The 14535-nt window shown below is 37.4% G+C and overlaps 1 long non-coding RNA gene across 2 annotated transcripts in view; it reads left to right on the plus strand.

The window, feature by feature from the left end:
• The window catches only part of LOC141371173 (uncharacterized), a 229306-nt gene that overhangs the window by 34161 nt on the left and 180610 nt on the right, over nucleotides 1-14535 (plus strand). The window contains exon 1 of one of the 2 annotated variants that reach the window (XR_012375919.1): nucleotides 2692-2771. The exons of the other annotated variant lie outside the window; for it this stretch is intronic. This is a non-coding gene — a long non-coding RNA (uncharacterized lncRNA). Of the gene's footprint in view, nucleotides 1-2691; nucleotides 2772-14535 lie in introns of those variants that run through there. 2 annotated transcript variants of the gene reach the window in all.

The raw sequence follows: 14535 nt of genomic DNA on the forward strand, positions 1-14535 counted from the left end.
TAAAATGAGTCTCTTGCAGATAGCATATTGATGGGTCTTGTTTTTTAATCTAGTCTGATAGCCTGTCTCTTTTGATTGTGGCATTTAGCCCATTTACATTCTGGGTAACTATTGAAAGATATGAATTTAGTGCCATTGTATTGCCTGTACATTGACTGTTACTGTATATTGTCTGTGTTCCTCTCTGATCTATGCTGCTTTTAGGCTCTCTCTTTGCTTAGAGGACCCCTTTCAATATTTCATGGAGAGCTGGTTTCGTGTTTGCAAATTCCTTTAGTTTTTGTTTGTCCTGGAAGCTTTTTATCTCTCCTATTTTCAATGACAGCCTCTCTGGACATAGTATTCTTGGCTGCATATTTTTCTCGTTTAGTGCTCTGAAGATATCATGCCAGTCCTTTCTGGCCTGCCAGGTCTCTGTGGATAGGTCTGTTGCCATTCTAATGTTTCTACCATTGTAGGTTACATATCTCTTCTCCCGAGCTGCTTTCAAGATTTTCTCTTTGTCTCTGAGACTCATAAGGTTTACTATTAGATTTCAGGGTCAATCGGGGTGTTGACCTATTTTTATTGATTTTGAGAGGGGTTCTCTGTGCCTCCTGGATTTTGATGCCTGTTTTCTTCCCCACATTAGGGAAGTTCTCTGCTATAATTTGTTCCAATATACCTTCTGCCCCTCTCTCTCTTTCTTTTTCTTCTGGGATTCCAATTATTCTAATGTTTCGTCTTATTGTATCGGTTATCTCTCGAATTCTGCTCTCGTGATCCGGTAGTTTTTTCTCTCTCTTTTTCTCAGCTTCTTTATTTTCCATCATTTTGTCTTCTATATCGCTAATTCTCTGTTCTGCCTCATTTACCCTAGCAGTTAGTACCCCCATTTTTGATTGCACCTCCTGAATAGCCTTTTTGATTTCAACCTGGTTAGATTTTAGTTCTTTTTTTTTCTCCAGGAAGGGTTTCTCTAATAACTTCCGAGCTTTTTTCAAGCCCAGCTAGTATCTTTAAAATCATAATTCTGAACTCTAGGTCCGACATCTTACTAATGTCCATATTGAGTAGGTCCCTGGTAGACGGCACTACCTCTTGTTCTTTTTGCTGAGGTAATTTCTTTCATCTTGTCATTTTGTCCAGAGGAGAATAGATGAATTAGAAAACAAAATGCTAACAGTGTAACAACATCCCCATAAAATATACTCTATAAAGAAATCATAAAAGACCTGAAACCAGGGGAAAAGAAAGGGAAAGAAAGAAAAATGAAAGAGGGAAAAAAAAAAAAGATAAAGATAAAAACAAACAAAAACAGAACAAAAGCAAAAAAACAGAATATGATGAAATATGATCAGGCTAGTGCATAGATCAGTGCCACACGCTAGATTTTGGGTGTATTTTGGTCTGTTAGAAGAAAGTGCCTCCTAAAATTTTAAAGAAAGAAAGACTTACATATGTACAAAATAAGGGTTGATACAATGAAGGGTTGGAATATGACTGTAAAGATGAAAATTATAAAAGATTTTATAAAAGGAATTGATAAGGTAAGAAGTTGTTTGAAAAAAGATGAAGATTTTTTAAAAAAAAGAAAAAAAAGGCAGAGAATGTGATCAGGCAGGAGACTAGAACAAAGGCATACACTAGTGATTTACGGTATATTTTGATCTGTTAGAAGAAACTGTATCTCAAAATTTTAAAGAGAGAACAACTTATATATATATGCCAAAAATAAGGGTAACTACTATGAAGGGATAGAATGACTCTAAAAATGAAAAATATTTTTTTTTAAAAAGGGGGTTGATAAGATGTTGATTGAATAAGGGAAAAAGAAAAATTAAAAAAAATACAGTTAGAAAAATTAACTTTGAAAGACTAATGAATCATGATAAAGAAGCCATGAATTCTATGTGTAATATTCCCCTCGTGCTTGCATTCTCCCGTTCTCATTGATTGGTAAACTTGTTCTTGGCTGGCTGTTCGTGCTGATCTTCTGGGGCGAGGGATCTGTTGTCGTGGTTCCCAAATATCTTTGCGGGAGGCAGATTTGCCCCACCCTTGTTGGTCCAGGCTAAGTAATTGGCTCCGTTTTGCTCTCGGGAGCTTTTGTTCCCTGCAAGCTTTCCATACAGCTTTGGTGGACGAGAGTGAAAATGGCGGCCTCCCAATCTCTGATCCGGAGGAGTCGAGAGCTCGGGCTCCCGCTCCTCAGTGCACCCCCAGAGAAAAGCAGTCACTCCCGTCTCCCCAGTCTCCGGCCGCACTCCGTGCTCACCCGGCCTGTGACCGAGTGTTTCTATCTCTGGCACCCGACCCCGTGTGGAGTCTCCAAACCCAGCAGATCCCTGCGGTGCGTTCCCGCGCTGCTCCTCCCGGGGGAGGAAGGGGTGTCTCCCGACTCTGCCGCTTGTTGGGTCCCTGCTGGAGGAGCAGTGCCCCGACTGGGCCACGGATCACCGTTTATGGCAACCCTGAGCTGAGAGCCCACGCCTCGGCTCCGTCCCTGCAGCCGGCTTCCCCGCTCTGATACCTGGGAGCTCTGCTGCACTCAGGCACCCCCGGTCTTTCTGTGACCCCGAGGGTCCTGAGACCACACTGTCCTGCGAGTGTTCCACCTCCCTCTTAGCCACTGGAGTGACGTCCCTCAGCATAGCCGACTTCTAAAAGTTCCGATTTTGTGCTCTGCGGCTCTATCACTTGCCAGAAGCGGCCTGTGGAGGCCCCCTCCCCCACCGTCTGTCCTCCCGAATATCGCCTTGGATTCACTTCTCCGCATGTCCTACCTTCCAGTAAGTGGTCGCTTTTCTGTTCAGAGAGTTGTTGCTATTCTTTTCTTCGATCTCCTGTTGAGTTTGTAGGTGCTCAGAATGGTTTGATCCCTATTCAGCTGAATTCTTGAGGCCAGACAAAATCCAGGTCTCCTACTCCTCTGCCATCTTGCTCCGCCCCCTATGTATTCATTGTTCTAAGTACAAGATAGGAATGTGAAGTTGGAGCTGGGACGCTAGTGGTATTGTGTTCTTTCTTCTAGGTGACAGTTACGTGGATATTTTCATTTTGCATACGCTCTTGTCTTATGCATCTTATAGCATGTGTGTTAAACTTTAATCAAAAGTTGAAAAATGCATAGCTATTTGACAGTGCTCTTGTAAAAAATAAACAAAGTAATATGTATGTATGTAAAGTGTCAAGCAAAGTACCTTGTACAGATTAGTACATACCTCTTATCCTTTTTTCTTTTTCCTCTAGCCAGCAGCCTAGAGATTACATAGTCCTTATAGTTTACCTTTGTTTTTAAAAGAGCTGATTATAAAGTAAGTAGAATATAGTTCAGAAAGAAAGAATCAAAAAAAAAAAAGTTGAGAATGTGCTCATTGATGAAGGAAAAAACCTAAACGCATTTTACCACCAGCTGTCAAACTACCCCTATCCTTACCAGAACTTTCCAGTCTTCCTCTCCCTTTCCTCTAAAACATTTTTTTTTCTTCTGTGAGTAGAAAATTTCATTTTTCAGATGCATTTACTTAGCTTTCCTACTTTCTTCCAGTTATCTTCCCTATACATTTTTGGTCAGTTTAAAAAATAATAATAGAAGAAGAAGGCAAGGGTAGCAGTGGAACAAACCAGAATCCTTCAAAGCAATGAAGGTTGAGGAAAGACTTTATATTTGGAAGTAAATAGTGTCCCTTTCAAGTTTTTCTATTCCTTTCTATATTTAATTCCTCAGTGTTTCTGAACATCTAGTTTTTTTCTTGCTATTGCAATAATTCTCTGCATTTATTTTTATCTGGATACTTCTATCATTTCAGTGGAATTAGGAAATGGAAAAATGAATATGTGATTGTGTGACATTCTGAAGGGAAAGCACTATTTTTCTAATACACATTTTTAATACACAGGAAAATTTTCTTCTATACTATTATACTGCTTTATTTTTTAGGTTTTGGAAGCAGAGTTACACTGGCTTTTGAAAAATGGAAATCTTTTTTTCTTTATCACTTGTAACCATTCATCAATGTTGTGAAAGAATTCTCCTAAGAGACCATCTGGGTTGCCATTCTGTAAATTTGTAAAACTTCATTTCACAAATATTTGTGTACTTATTTATACTAAAGAAGCATGATCATAAATTACATAATAGCAATCATAGGATGCTTTTGACTTGCCTATATTTTCTTCTCTTAGAACCTCTCCTCCCTTGCAGATACCCTTACCTAGAGAAATCAACCAATCCCTAGAATCTCCTTCTTATGTTATTTTCCTTGAAAAAATTCTGAGCCCATGAGCAAGAAAAAGTGTACACACACTTCCCCTAACATGACACCATTTCAGAATTGTCTTTGTGGTGTTTTTCATGCTCTGGGAAATCAATAAACCTCTGTGTTACTATAATGTAAGAGGACACTTTTCTTGAGGAAAGGAATTTTTACAATTTGGAGGAGGCATTAAGAGTCAGCAATAAATCTTAATGACATAGGCCAGGACCTTTTTACCAGACAACTTATAGAAATATCCTCTGAGCTTGTTTCATCTCTTCTGCTTGATGATCCTAACCTAAGCTGCATCTGAGCCCCAATTTTATTAAACTTCTCAGTCTGTGAGTTTTATTTTATCCCATAAAAATTAGAATTCACCTGTTAGAGTACTAGTTATTCTCTTCAGAGCTGTCTGCCTAAAAATTCTTGGTGACATTATGTTCTTCATTTCACCTCACATTTGTCTTGTTGTGTTTTATAAAAAAAAAAAATGTAATGATCAATAGAAAGAGAGTCCTAATAAAACTGACTAAAACCATCCTTGGGTTTTGTCAGGCTGGCATCCTGTAGTGGGCAAACTCCACCCTAAGGTTACTGTCCAAAATGTTTATATGAGTCCTATAGGCTTTATCCTGCCTTTGTGTCCCCAAGAATTTATTTGGGAAACAACATCCCCTTACAGATGTAGAAGCCATCTTGTTACCACATGAGGAAATCCAAGAAAATCACAGAGACTCTGATCAGTTGCCTTGAAATCATTTAATTACCCAGTTAACCAGTCATTGGCTGTTTACCTGTGTGCTTCTAATTGTGTGGAGATTTTCTGTTCTGTGGTCTTATAGTATAGACTTCTTCTTGGCCTCAGTTTTCTCATCTGTGAACATGGGATAATAAACATATCTCAGTTATTATGAGGATGAGTTAGATAAAATAGAAAAAACACCTAGAAAAATGCTCATTGCATAGGAAGTGTTCAATAAATGCCAACTCTTATTATCTTTTCTTTGTCATAGTTAAGCTTATTTCATCAGATGCTCTATTATTTGCAGCCAGAGGTGCACTGACCATTACAAGCATTGCATCCTTCACACATGTAGCAGGATTACCTGCTGGCAGCTGTGAGTGGTTTACAGTTCCATGGCATCTATTGTAATGATAGGTTAGGTTTAGATTATTTCTCCTTCGGTAACATTAAGTGTGATTTCTCATCTAGCCTAATTAATTCATGTAAGACATTGTTCCATTTTCTTTTATTGTTCAAAAGCATTGACAAACATCATTCTCCTCCAAAACAAAGTGAAGCAAAGTAGAGCCACGAAGAGACTTGACCTCTCCAAGTCATTCTTGTCTAATACCATACTGAAATTTCTGATGTGGTTGCCACCATTTAATCCCCACTCAAGAACATATGTTCATCTGATTTTTTTTGGGTGGGTGGGGCCATCATCATTAGATTTATCTTTAATCGAAAAAAGCATTTTTGTAATAAGACAACATCTAAGTACAAGGAGATTCAGTAGGCTGTCTATATCACATGCAGCTTTGCTTGTGATACTCCACACCTGTCAATGAACCATTGTTACTGTCTCTCTTCATTAGATTGTCTAGGTTTGTCTGAACTTTTGCATGGGAAATATAATCAGAAGTGGTTGGTGCAGGCCTGGCTATTACTTTAGTGTCAGTGAACACCCATTTTCCTTTCTAAACTTCTTTTAAAAAGCCAAACCCCTTGCTTCTCACCCCCTGGGGCTTCCTCTCTCCACCTTCCCAGCTCTCAGTATGATTTTTACCTAATTTGTGAAAGGAATAAGAACATTACTTTTTAACAATCCCTACAGGAGTTATGAAAGATACCTAGAATTCAAGGTGTAGTCAAAATATTTCAAGGGCATTACAGTGTACTATATGCCTCCTTTAATCTTTCAGGCAGTAGACGGTACCACTCTGACTGTAGAACTAGGAACACTTTGCTGGAAACAGGTTAAAATTTGTACCGTGTCTTGACTTCTCATTTTTATTTTTCAACTAACTTATAAAAATGAATAATTTCTTTAAGAGAAATAGCTTCTAGATTTTTTCCCCTGTTTTTCTAAGGTCAAGCTATACTTGGTATCATTGTAAATCTCTTCTTACCTCAAATAAAATTAAGTATCTTACAAGCAAATGGGTGTGGTGAGGAAAACAAAAAGAAGATTGAACAATGAAATCAAATTATTATATTCCTTACACCCCTCAGCCTTTCAAAGAAAGCTTGACTGGATTGAGTGGTTTTATATATGTTCCTGCCAAAAATGCTAAATGCCAGGAACCCACAAAATTTCTTTAGAGCAAAATTTCTTTTCATACTCAGTTTGATGAATGGTGTAATGCTCCCTTTCTATCATAGGAAGTGGCAGAAAACAGCAGGGTAGTAAATCAAATTTTAATAAAAATGATTTTAACAAGAATAGGATATGTCCCATTAATTTGATCTTGTTAAAGTAGAAGTCATTAATTAATGAATGAAACATTAATGGGAATCAAATATCATGGAGAATCAAAAAAATGCTGGAAACCATACTAGAGAGTCAGGCATGATTGTTCAATCATCAATATCCACCCTAGGCTTAATTTTGTTGTTATCCTACCGTATATTTTAAACTATTCTTTTGAACAGAATTCAGTGTGTAGCACAGTGCATTGAGTGTGGGATATTGGTAAACAGATATTATTTTCTCCCCCATTCTTTCTGTCTTCTTCCACCCCTCATGGTCTTTCTTAATATATGGTTTATGCCTACTATGAATTGAATGTTTGTGTCTACCCCAAATTCAAATGTTGAAGCCCTTATCATGAATGTGATGGTTTGTGGAGGTGGAGTCTTTGAGAGGTAATGAGGTTTAGATGAGGTCATGAGGGTGGAGCCCCTATGATGGATTAGTGCCCTTAAAAAAGGAGAAAGCAACAGGAGATCTCACTGCATGCCTGAACCAGGGAAGGGTCTTGTGAGGACATGACCAAGAGGAGGGTCTTCACCAAGAACCCTACCATGCTGACCCCTTAACCTCAAATTTCTAACCTTCAGAACCATAAGTAATACATGTTTATTATTTAAGCCACCTAGTCTGTGGTATTTCATTACAGCAGTAAAAACTAAGACACTGCTTAATGTGACTTTTCTGATCTTCAAGGTCAGGGTTGCTGGCTCAAACACTTGATAAGGCTTCTAGCATCTTAAATGATTAGCCTTTCATAAATAAATTTTCCTTAGCCTTCTGAAGGCCATCTGAAATCTATTCTTTTCTTGTTAAAAGATAATATTTCTGGGGGTTTGAAGCATGGAAATAAATCTGAATTGAAATCCTTTTATGCCCCAATAACTACTGATACTCTTGACCACATTAGCTTATCAGATTTTTTAGTTGTCATCTGAAAATTTAAAAGTTTTTCCTGGGGTGCCTGGGTGGCTTAGTCAGGATCCTGAGATCAAGCCCTGCATCGGGCTCTGCACTGAGTGTGGAGCCTGCTTGAAACCCTCTCTCTCCCTATTTTGCTGTCCCACCCCCACTCCCCCCCTCCACCCGGCTTGTGCGTCCATTCTCTCTCTCAAAAAAAAATAAAATAAATAAAATAAATTTAAAAAATAAAAGTTTTTCCTGATGGAATGTGTGAGAGGGGAGAAATATTTTGTATTAAGTGGAGGCATAGCCGCATAAATATTACTAAGAAGAAAAGCATTTTGGGATCTTCATCACTCTGTGGAAATAAAACAGTGTCTCATTCTATTATGGATAATGATAGACTTCTCCCTCTTGCTTTTTCAGTGATCAAAAATTTGGGGAGTATGTGAAAAGAGTGAAGAGGTTTTAGAACATGTCCTGATGTTTTCTTTTTTTTTTTCTGTTCAGTTTTTTCTTTTTCTTTTCTTTTTTTTTAAATTTTATTTTATTATGTTATGTTAATCACCATACAGTACATCATTAGTTTTTTGATGTAGGGTTCCATGATTCATTGTTTGCTTATAACACCCAGTGCTCCATTCAGTACGTGCCCTCCTTAATACCCATCACCAGGCTAACCCACCCCCCACCCTCCCTCCCCTCTAGAACCCTCAGTTTGTTTCTCAGAGTCCAAAGTCTCTCATGGTTTGTCCCCCTCTCCAATTCCTTCCCCTTCATTTTTCCCTTCCTACTATCTTGTTTCAGATGTTTTCTTTTTACTCTTTGTTCTCTTGAATCTTGGCACCAGATGTAAGTTTGTGCTAGATATGGCCTCTATTTGACAAAAATAATTTCTCTAAAGATGCGACATCCAGTAGATAAAAACCAGCAGCCACACATGGCAATTTAAATTAATTAAACTTAAATACAATTAAAACTTTGGTTCTCTGGGAAAAAAAATTAGTTCTCCAGTTCCACAAGCCCATATTTCAAGGGCTCAGTATAGATAGACAATAGAGAGCATTGCCATCATCATAGAAGGTTTTATCAGAGAGATGTGCTAGAGCTTGTTTTCAAGATACAGCTGTAGCCAATAAATATTTCTATATAATTTTATTAAACAAATTAGTTATTTAAATTATGCCTTATTTATATAAATTCAAAGATACCTATTTCTTCTGTGATTGGAATATAATAATTTAGCAGTATAAAAGTCTATAGCTATCTTACTTAAAGGTGAAGTGTTTGAGAAAAGGAACAAAGCAGCTAGCTATTCTAACTGTAAGCATTTAATAGTTAACAATTTTGAGTCACTAACAGGTAGAATAATCTAAGAAAAACAAATCAAGCTTAAGGAATTAGGAAGAGAAAAATCATTATTCACTTATGGTATGTATGGAAGAATATCTATAGGGTAATTTTTTTTAGTTAAACACTGTTTTTAATAAGAAAGTTTGTGAAGAATATTAAATCAATGTATACATATATATATATATTTTAAATATTTTATTTATGTATTTGACAGAGAGAGAGATGGGGGAGCGGGATCACAAGCAGGGGGAGTGGGAGAGGGAGAAACAGGCTTCTGGCCAAACAGGGAGCCTGATGGGGGGGCTCCATCCCAGGACCCTGGGATCATGACCCGAGCCGAAGGCAGACACTTACGACCGAGCCACCCAGGTACCCCAAATCAATATATTTTTTAAAAAGATTGTGTTTCTATATAAAAGGAACAAACAGATATTGAAATAATCTGTGTCTAATTTCTAATGGTATCAAAATAAAAATACCTAGAAATAAATCTAAACAAAGATACATAAGAATGGTATGGAACAAAATATAAAACTCTTGAGGATCATTCAAGATCTAAATGAATGAAGTAATACACAGTGTTTCTGGAACACTCAAATGTATAAATAAGGCAGTTCTCCACACATTAATCTTTAGATACAAAGCAACCCCAATACAAATTCCAACAATTGGGGTATGTGTGTGTATGTGTGCATATTTAAGTTGACAATCTGAATTCCAGCATTTTTATGGAAGTGGAAAGGACCACTACTATCAAGATATATTTGAAAGAGAAAAAAAAATGGGAGAATTTAGTAGTTGCAAAACTTACAAAAATTATAGTAATTAAGATGAAACAGAATTATGAAGGAATATAAATCAAAAAAATGTAATAGAACAGAAACTAGAAACTGCATAAATATGACAACAACACTGATGTTTAGAAAAGACAAAAATAGGGAACATAAAAACTTCATTAATCTGTAGCAGTTCTAATATCTTGTTGAGCAGACATTACAAGGGACCCCCTACCTTGAGATTACTGGTTAGGAATAACCTCTTAAGATTTGGATTTGACTCCATATATACTTAAACACATTGTGTGAGTGTGAGTAGCCTTGACATTATCATCTGTGGTCTTTCTAACAAAAAGGCCTGAGACCTGAGATTCTATCATATTTATAACTTTTAACAAGTTAGCTTGCCACAGTTTCACATGTATTGGCAGAAAAAATGAGACTCCTGGGACAGAGACAAAAATTCTTATTATTCATAGCAATAGCTCTAGCCAGAACATCAGAATTTTCTTGTGCCTGTTCCCTGAGCCCCAGTTCCCTCAGGGAGACAGAAAGAGGGTCAAATGATACTTGATCACACAGTGGGCTGCATTATGGAAAAAAAGTCTTGAACTTAGAGAACTCATGTCTTAAAAATGAGCAGTAAGAGTACCTGATTAAGTACCTGATTCAGTGTGTGGGTTACGTTATCTTCACTATACTGGAGAGTAAACATTCCAGACTTTTGCCTGAATAGACATTATTTCTATTTTCCACAGCTGCTCACTATACAAATATCTTTGCAAAGATGGCCCAGAACAAACCAGTTAATGCCTCTGCTAGCGAGCTAGACAGAAACATGAGAAAGCCATGGAGAATTATCTCCTAACACTTGCGTTTTCATCCTCCTCCTTGGCCACTTCTGAAGTAGGCACTGGAGAGTAAGTTCTCCCAGGAGGGTGGACCAGGAGTTGAGGAGATGTTTTAGCTTGTTTCCTGTTTATAAAGGATTTAAGCTCCTGAGGATTTTTGCAAATTTCATACAGTCAAAAATATTTTTAGTCCAGGATATTGTGTCTTTGGGAGAAAACTCTTTAGAGCTTCTTACCTATTTGAATTTATAGCGTTCCATGTGTTATTAGCCATATGCATAGATCTAGACATTTCTCTGTCTTTGGATTTAAAGTTGATACACTGAGCCTATCAGTTTGGTGGGAGAGCAGTCTCCTTACCCTGAAAAAATTTGTTTAACTGCTAAGATTCCCAGGTATCTCAACTTCTTCCGCCATTTTAACCATTGGTGCCTGAATTTACCCTAGATTTGCCATTTGCCATTATGCTGAGTTCTGACTGACTTTTCTTGCTCATAGCATTTCTCAATTTAACATCTATCTCTAAAGTCATAATATGTATTAGCTGTATTATCTGCTTTTCAAATCACAGGCGGAATTATTACCTAGTGTTTTCCATGTCCATTCCATGGATTGTCATATGTCCAACTCTCAATATTAGTTTTCTCTGTAGCCAGTCACATATTTTAGTTTTTTTATGATAGTACCCTAATTCTTTTTTATAAAGATTTTATTTATTTATTTATTTATTTATTTATTTATTTATTTATATTTATTTGAGGGAGAGAGAATGAGAGAGAGCACGAGAGGGAAGAGGGTCAGAGGGAGAAGCAGACCCCCTGCTGAGCAGGGAGCCTGATGTGGGACTGGATCCTGGGACTCCAGGGTCATGACCTGAGCCAAAGGCAGTCGCTTAACCAACTGAGCCACCCAGGCGCCCCGATAGTACCCTAATTCTAAGAACAAGTTTCTATAACACATTCTGTAACAGTTTCTATAATAAGCAATCCTAAAAATCCCAAGTTGTTTAAAGCAAAATTTCTTTCTTATGAAGACATACGTCTACTGAGTGCTCTGTTTCTAATAGTCTTTTAGCAACCTAAGCAGACAAATCAGCTGGGATTTTGAATGTTACTGGACATTGAGTTAGAAGAAGTAAAAAGTTGGGGTGGGGTGGAGCAGGGGAGTCTTGCACTGGCAGTTAAATGTTCTAACCAGAGGAGACACATTTGTGGTTCTTACAGCTCATGGTCATCACTAGTCACATACCTTACTCAATCACGAGGGGTCAGCAAGTACTGTTGGCCCATGTGTCTAAATGATGACGATTCTGAAATATCTGGTCAGCAAAATTAATGATAATCATAATACCCAGAAGATAGTTTTGGTTGTCACAAGTAGAAGAAACTGACTAAATGTTTAGCTGAATCCTGCTGCTGGAATATTGCTGCTTCTGCCAGGGATACTAAAGAAAATACGAAGGCATGCATCACACCCAAGGCCTGAGCAGAATCCTTAAACAGAGAATGAATAATTAGAAGTTTGAGAGTGGAGAGAGAGAAGTTAAGGTGCAAGTAGTTGAGATAACAGGAAGCTTAGGAGTTGACTTAAGAAAAAAGCACTCTGTGCCTCCTTCAAATAGTTCCCTGAGCAATTAGGGACAGCGAGGGGAGGGAGGAGGCGGATGTGGCTGCTACAAAGTCCTCTCTCCACCTGCGTGGCAGGGATAAGCTCTACAGCATGATTTGCCATTTGACTAGGCAGTATAGTATGGCGAAAACATGAATTTGTTTGAGATTAGAAAAACCTGTACTGGAATATCAGTTTTTCTGTTTATGTGTGACCACAGGAAAGTAATTTAACAATATCTGAGTCTTTATTTTACCTATAAAAACTAGAAATACAATATTCCCTTATTAGGGCCTGTGCATTAATGATTAAGAAGCATGTGGAATGATGTCGGCACAAAATCTTTATTTAATAAATAGCAGCAGCTGCCATTATTATCATTAATAGTAGTAGTAGTAGTAGTAGTAGTAGTAGTAGTAGTAGTAACAGTAGTAACCAGAGTGCCTGATGTTATTTACTAATACATTCCCTGTGAAAGTCCATCAATTCTTTGGGTTACCGTTTGATCTGATGTAGTGTGTATTTTATTCTTATCTACTCCTTGTTATTTTCTTTCCTCTACACAGTTGATAACAGGAGAACTAAAGAGGAAATTATACTTTTATAGTATACACCACAATTATTTAATTATACATAAGTACTTTGATTGATAAAACTCAGCAATAAGAAAACAAAGAGGTACCACTACACAATTAGAATGAGCAAAATCCAGAACACTGACACCAAGTATTGGCAAAGATGTGGAAAATAGAAGAGGTTGTTTATGTAGATTTACAAGTAGATGAGCTCCATATGGTTTTTTTTTTTTTATCTACTTCTCCCCAGGTGCTTTTCTGCTTAATAAATATAACATCCAAGTTGGGGGGGGAAAAAAAAGATGTGAAACAATTGGAAGTCTCATTAGTTGGTGTGGGAGTGCAAAATAATACATCTCCTTTGAAAGACACTGGCAGTTTCTTAATAAACTCTGGCCACACAACCCAGCAATCATACTCTCTAGTTTTTACATAAATGAGTTTAAAACTTCTTTGTTCATAATTACCAAAGTTGGGAAGCAACCAAGATGTTCTTTAGTGGGTAAGTGTATAAATAAACTGTGGAATATTATTTAACAGTAAAAACAAATGAGCTATCAACCCATGAAAAGACATGGAGGAAAGTTAAATGCACATTACTAGTGAAAGCCAATCTGAGAAGTCATCATCCTGTGTGATTCCAACTATATGAAATTCTGGAAAGGGCAAAACTATGGAGATGGTATAAGGATCAGTGGTTTCCTGGGGTTAGGGAGGAGGGAAGGAAGGGATAAATAGGCAGACCACATGGAATTTTTAGGGCAGAGAAAATACTTTGTATGTTACTATAACTGGATAAATATCATTATACATTTGTCCAAACCCATAGAATGTAGAACACCGAGCATGAACCCTAATGTAAACTATGGACTTTGGATGATAATGATGTGTCAAGGTAGGTCTATAGATTGAAACAAATGTACCCCTGATGTAGGACGCCCATGGCAGGCAAGGTTTTGTATGTGTGGGAACAGGGGGTACATGGGAATTCTCTGTATTTTATGCTCAATTTTGACCTAAAACTGCTCTAAAAAACAAAGTTTATTAATTTGAAGGAAAAAGAAAAAAGAGTACTTTTTTGAGCTGACCTGAATTTGAAAAAAAAAAAAAAAAATCTGGGGGCACCTGGGTGTCTCAGTTGGTTAAGTGTCCAACTTTTGGTTTTGGCTCAGGTCATGATCTCGTGGCTGTGAGATCGAGCCCCGCATGGGCTCTGTGCCTGATGTAGAGTCTGCTTCAAATTCTCTCTCTCTCTCTCCTTCTCACTCTCTCTCTCTTTCAAATAAATAAATAAATAATCATTTTTTAAAAATCTGAGTTATGAAAGAGTATTTGCCACCTTGATTATTTGGATATCTTTATTGATTGTTGTGGCATATTATTTGGTTAAACTGTTCTGATGAAGAATCATACAATTAATCATAGGGAAATGAGGCAAATAAAGTTAATCTAACATTCAATTATCTGAAATGTCCCCTATTCCATAAAAGCAGGTTGAAGAACATTGACAGATACCCCATCTCTCTTCATTTTGCTTCTTTATAGAGAGATGTGCATAATTAAAGTGTCAGTGTTTCCAGGAACATGTGGCTAAATGAGACATTCATGTCACTTTGTCTTTCTGATAACTTCATGGAAAGTTATTCAATTAATTAGACTAACATCCCAGTGTAAGGGGAGACATCTCTATGTAAGTTGCTATGAGGCAGCAGTGACTAGATCAGACTGCTGGAGTTGCCTTTGAGCCAAGTTTTGAC

The sequence above is a fragment of the Callorhinus ursinus genome, unplaced genomic scaffold (assembly GCF_003265705.2).
Source record: "Callorhinus ursinus isolate GAN/ISIS: 27379988/994484 unplaced genomic scaffold, GSC_fseal_2.0 scaffold2, whole genome shotgun sequence".
NCBI classification, from domain to species: domain Eukaryota; kingdom Metazoa; phylum Chordata; class Mammalia; order Carnivora; family Otariidae; genus Callorhinus; species Callorhinus ursinus.